General features: G+C 53.4%; 1 long non-coding RNA gene across 3 annotated transcripts in view; it reads left to right on the top strand.

Moving 5' to 3' along the window:
• The first annotated feature begins 742 nt into the window (after positions 1–742).
• LOC123778171 (uncharacterized) overlaps positions 743–6,000 on the top strand; it is a 69,950-nt gene continuing 64,692 nt past the window's right edge. For all 3 annotated transcript variants that reach the window (XR_015721885.1, XR_015721884.1, XR_006775822.2), the window contains exon 1: positions 743–1,642. This is a non-coding gene — a long non-coding RNA (uncharacterized LOC123778171). The remainder of the gene's footprint in view (positions 1,643–6,000) is intronic.

Below are 6,000 nucleotides of genomic sequence, written 5' to 3'. Positions count from 1 at the left end.
GTGCCCTCCCCACCCCACCCTCAGGGACCTCAGTCTGTCCTCTGAAACCGGCCCCACGGGCAGACTTATACCAGAGAGGCTGACAAATGGAACCGGGCACAGGTCCCCAAACGGACCTTGCTGTCCTTGCTGCTGGTGCCCCGTGTCTGAGATTGCGTGTCTCCTGCTTCCCCCCTTCCAAGCTCAGGTCACCCCCCCCCCCCAAGCACGGGCGGGAGGAGGGGGGGGTCTCACCTCTGGTACATCGAGCTGGTCCCCTAGCATTTGGCGTTTTAGGGAAAGAATTTGCTAGAACATGAACTCGAACGCTTGAGAAATCGTAGAGGACAAATGGGAAGCAGGGTAGGCGGTGCGGAATGCAGACCCTGCAGACAGGGTCTGGGTTGGAATCCGCTCTTGGGTCACTGCGGTGTGACCTCCGGCAGGTGTCTGAGGCTCTCTAAGCCTTGGATTCTTCATCTGTCAAATGGCCACAACTAACAACTCGTAGGGGGTTTGTGAGGCCTGCGTTAGTAAAGAAACACACGCGCACTAGTGTCTGGCACGGGCGGAACAATCAAAGCAGAGTCCTTCTGTCCCCTCCTCCGCGACAGCGCGAATACCGATCGCTCTGCAAGGTAAAAGCAAAGATGATCGTTGCCCGCCACCTGGTGGTGAAGACCTGGCATTACACCTGAGATTGCGCGCAGGTGGTTAATTTTTCACCTGTGGCCTCCTTCCGCCATTTCAGCCCCTTGGCCCCTGCGAGAGCAGCCTCTTCAGGAAAGAGGAGGGTTTGGCCGGGGAGATTTCTTCTCTCCCACCCTGCCCTAGACTTTTCATCACCAGTTCCTGCCCTGATGCCTTGGGATCCTCATAGGGCCAATAACAACGCAGGTCCTTGCAGCAGCTGGGCTGGGACAGCGGCCGCCCCACAGCCCGTGGGGCGACGTGACAGTGGCTCCTCGGGCGGATGCGGCCAAGTGCAGGGAAACGTCCTGAGAAGGGGTCACCGTTCCCGATGCCGTGAGGGACGCTCGTGACCCATGAGGAGCCCGAACCACCCCCAGGGGTTTGGAGCAAGTGGACTCCGGCCCTCGGGGTGACGGGCAGGGGCTTGGGCTCGAGGGGGGACGTCAGCGCAGGTGTGGCGGGAACAGCGAGGACCCGGGTCAGAAGCGGGGCCCGAGACGGGCCTGAACGGCTCCGATCTCCCGGGGAAGCTTGAGCGGAGGAGGCCTGGCCTCTCGTGGGAGCGGAGGCCGCGCGGTCCTGCGACGCAGGCCGCTCCTGCGGAGACGCTGAGAACGCTGCCGGCCGGCGACGAAGGACCGAGGCCGTCCACGAGCGGTCCGCACGCTGCAGCCGGTTCGAGAGCACCGACCCCCATTCCGGGAGACGTTCTCCTGTGGCCAACACGCCATCGACCAGCTCGCCTGCTCCAGAGACATCGTCCGTGGAGGGAAGGGCCCACAGTGCAGCACATTTCCTGCTTGTCTTATTTTGAGACATCGCCGGGGGCTCCCCCGCCTCCAGCGCCCACCACCCTGACCAGTCGGCCGCCAGCACCACGGGGCCAGCGCTCCTGCGGCGGGGAGACTGTGATGGGCCGAGGGCCCCGACGACGGTGAGAGCTGCCAGCAGCGAGGTCTGTTTAATTAAGGTAGGTACATTGTTTCTTTACACATGATCTTCTGACACACTTAACAGACGACAATACAGTGTAAACATAACTCTGGCACCACTGGGAACCCAGAAAGTTCATGCGACTCTTTGTTGCGATACTTGCTTTATTGTGGTGGTCTGGAACCGAGCCCCCGGTGTCTCCGAGGTCTGCTCATAAGGGCCAGATCTCTCCCATCCTGCGAGGATGGGACCATCTTCCTGCGGTCATCCTCCCCCACCCCAAGCCACCCTCTGGTCGTAAGGGCCCAAATCCCAGTGCCTGGGAATGGGCCATGGGCCCCAAATCCCATTGGCCTTCTATTCCCCAGGGACCAGTGACCATCTGGAAATCCTCCTCAGAGATGCCTGACCTCCCCAAGTCGCCTCGGTTGGCCTGTTCTGCTCTGTCTCCTCTCCACTCAGCTTCACAAGTGGCATCCCAAACGTGCGGCCTCTCCCAAGGAGAGCTGCCCTAAAAGGGGCTGACCATGGAAAACAAAGGAGTGACTGTCTAGGGGGGAGAAATTGCAGACAGCAATGCTGGCTTTGTGCCTGTGGGGGGCGTCCTAGTGGGGCTGAGCTCTCAGGTGTGAGCTGCAGCTGCCCAGGTCACCCCCCACTCCATGGTTCCCCTGAACCCTGGGGGCAGGCACTTGGGTCGGCAGAAGGCCCCACAGTCTCTTCCCTGGTGCAGGGAAGGTGTGAGCTCATCACTGCCCCAAGGGGCCCACACTGCAGTTTCCCGAGAGACCAGAAGGAGGTGGGGCAGGGCTCTGGGCTGCAGACTGCAGGCTGAGAAGCTGGGGCTCCTATCCCAGGGGCAGTGGGAGCCACTGAGAGTTTCAGGACGGAGGAGAGGGGGTCAGGGGGACGTTTTCTTCAGCAGCCTGGAGCGGGACAGCCTGGCGTGGGAAGGGGGCAGAGGCCAGGGACTCACCAGGAGGCAGGACTCTTGGGGCCTGAACTGGGCAGGGGCAGCCGAGGGGAGATGGATACAGGCAGGGCCAGGCCAGGCAAAGCTCTCGACCACAGCGGGCCCCCAGCCCCCATGTCCCCACTCCAGGAGACAGATCAGGGACGGGTCTCTAGCTATGTCAGCCTGATGTGTTGGGGCCCCCACAGCTCAGAGAGCAGTAGGTCAGGCAAAGGAGCTTCCTGAGATCACCCCTAGACCAGCTCCCCACCCCTGCCAACATACTTGGGCCAAGGGCAGAGCCCCTGCCAGATAACCGTGGCGCCCAGCACGCCAGCAGAGGGCGAGGAGCTGAGTGGGGTGGAAGGGGGGCTTGGCTGCTCCCCCAGCGGCCTGTTCAGGTGAAGAACACTGTCTGTTGTGAAACTGGGGCGGGTCTTCTCAAACCTGGCACGCAGATGTCCTGAGGCATCGTGATAAAATGCAGATTCCGATTTGAGCTCCCGCTGTGGTGAAGTGTCTGGAATCCTGTTACCAGGCAGGTGTCTGGGAACTGGGAGGTGTTTCCAGGGAGGCTGGAGATGGGGCCCAGCCTCTGGGTGCGTCAGAACTCCTGGGCTGCGGAGGCCAGAAAGCAGACGAAGGGGCCTCCGGTGGCCCAGGTGGGGCCATGCCTGACAGCATGAGCCGCAGGCTGCCTCCCACACCCTCGACCCTGGGCTCTGGGCCTCTTGCACCTCAGCCTCCCTCCAAGCACCTCCCATGTCACCAACTTTTATTTAGTACCTACTATATTTTCGGCACTGGGGTTACAGGGCAACTAAGACTGACAAAGTCTTGCCCTGGAGTTTGTGGTGTTTTCATGGGGGCGTACAACCATTTCTGTTGTGACAGAAAACCAACTCAAACTGATTTAAACAATACAGGAACTCCGCTGGCTCAGGCACTGACTTCAGGTGTGGCTTGATCCAGCATCCGTGCATCCAGATCCTGGTGTCTTTCTCTCCTGCTGGCTCTCTTGGCAGGTGGCTTCTAGCACTCCTTCACGATGCAGAAGGACTGCCAGCAGCCATCTCCACACTCACTACGGGCTCTACCCTCTGGAGGAGTTGAGACTTTATTCTCCAGGCCACAGGGAAGACTAGGTAGCAAGAGGTCAAGATCCACAATGTTTTCAAGCATGAAGTCCAACTCTGGTGGCTGAGGCAGACATGGATGGTGGGTTGGAATGGGGGAGGCAGGGCGGAGGGGGAGAGGCTGTTTCCAGGAGAGAAGGCAGGCGTTGTGTGGGGCTAGAGGCATAGGTGGATGGGGTGACTCTAGGTGGGGCTCCTGGGCCCCCCATTTCCCTGGTCACAGCTCTCACCACCTCCATGTGTGGGCTCCATCCTTCCTGCCTTCTTGGTCCATGGCTCACCAACAGTGGGTGGGAGGAGCTCTTTTTTAAAATAAAAATAAATACAATGAGAACAGTTAACGTGAGATCTATCTGCCCTTGCAACAAATTTTTTTCATTTTTTATTTTATTTTTTAAAATTAATTAAAATTTTATTTTATTTTATTATTTTTTAAATATTTTATTTATTTATTTGACAAAGATAGAGACAGCCAGCGAGAGAGGGAACACAAGCAGGGGGAGTGGGAGAGGAAGAAGCAGGCTCATAGCAGAGGAGCCTGATGTGGGGCTTGATCCCGTAACGCCGGGATCACGCCCTGAGCCGAAGGCAGACGCTTAACCGCTGTGCCACCCAGGCACCCCTAATTAAAATTTTAATTCAATTAATTAACGTATAATGTATTATCTATTTCAGAGATACAGGTCTGTGATTCATCAGTCTTATATAACACCCAGTGCTCATTACATCATCTGTCCTTCTTAATGCCCATCACCCAGTTACCCCATCCCTCCACCCTCTTCCCCCTCAGCAACCCTCAGTTTGTTTCCTGTGATTAAGAGTCTCTTATGGTTTGTCTCCCTCTCTGGTTTCGTCTTGTTTTATTTTTTCCTCTCTTCCCCTATGATCCTCTGTTTTGTTTCCTAGATTCTACATATGAATGAGATCATATGATAATTGTCTTTCTCTAATTGACTTACTTTGCTTAGCATAATACCCTCCAGTTTCATCCATGTCATTGCAAATGGCAAGATCTCACTTTTTTGATAGCTGAGTAATATTCCATTGTATATATACACCACCTCTTCTTCATCCATTCATCTGTCCATGGACGTCTGGGCTCTTTCCATAGTTTGGCTATTGTGGACATTGCTGCTACAAACACTGGGGCTTGCAACAAATTTTTAAATGCACAGAACAGTATTGTTAGCTACAGAAACCATGTCGTCCAGCAGATCTCCTGGTCTTCTCCACCTTGTATAACCGAAACTATACCTGCTGAACAGCCCCTCCCTAGTTCTGTCCCCCTCCCCTGTCCAGTCCCCGGCAGCCACCATTCTAAACTCTGTTTCTGTGAGTGTGACTATTTTATTAGTGGAATCATGGTGTATTTGTCCTTCTAGTGTCCGGCTTATTTCACTTTGCATACTGTCCTCCAGTTTTATCGTTGTCTCAAATGACAGGATTTTCTTCTTTTCGAAGGCTGAATAATATTCCAAAGTAGGTATGTAACATGTTTTCTTTATCCATTCATTTGTCCATGAACATTGGCTAGTGTGGATAGTATTACAATGAACACGGGAATGCAGATAAGTCTTTGAGATCCTGGTTTCAGTTCTTTAGTTAGATGCCCAGAAATGGGATTGCTGGATCATATGGTAGTTCGATTTTTAATTTTTTGAGGACCCGCTATACCATTGTCCATAGCAGCTGCCCCATTTTACATTCTCAACAGTGTACAAGGGTTGCAGTTTGTCCACATTCTTGCCAACACTTATCTTTTTTAAAAATAATATCCTTCCTAAAGGGTATGAAGTGATGTCTCATATAATTTTGAATTGCATTTCCCTGATGATTAGTAACGTGGAACATCTTTTCATGTGCCTGTTGGCCAGCCTCTGGCCACTTTTAATCAAGTTCTTTGATTATTTGCTATTGAGTTGTAAGAGATCGTCATATCTTTTGAATATTAACCCCTTATCAGAGACATAGTTTGCAAATATCTTCTCCTGTTCCGTGGGTTGCCTTTTCACTCTGTTGGTAGTTCCCTTTTATGGTCAGGAGCTTTTTAGTTTGATGTAGTCCCACTTGTTGATTTTTGCTTTTGTTGCCTATGCTTTTGGTGTCCTATCCGAGAAATCATTGCCAAGACCGATGTTGTTAAGCTTTCCCCTATATTTTCTTCTCAGAGTTTTATGGTTTCATGTCTTACATTTAAATCTTTAATCTATTTTGAGTTGATTTTTGGGTACGGTGCCAGATAAGGGTCCAGTTTCACTCCTTTGCATGCGGATATCCGTTTTCCCAGCACTATTTGCCAAAGAGTCT

This window comes from Ursus americanus, chromosome 26, assembly GCF_024610735.1.
Source record: "Ursus americanus isolate L20-20 chromosome 26, mUrsAme1.1.p, whole genome shotgun sequence".
Classification (NCBI taxonomy): Eukaryota; Metazoa; Chordata; class Mammalia; order Carnivora; family Ursidae; genus Ursus; species Ursus americanus.
The sequence above is the reverse complement of the archived record's forward strand: the minus strand, read 5'-3'. Positions and strand labels throughout refer to the sequence as shown.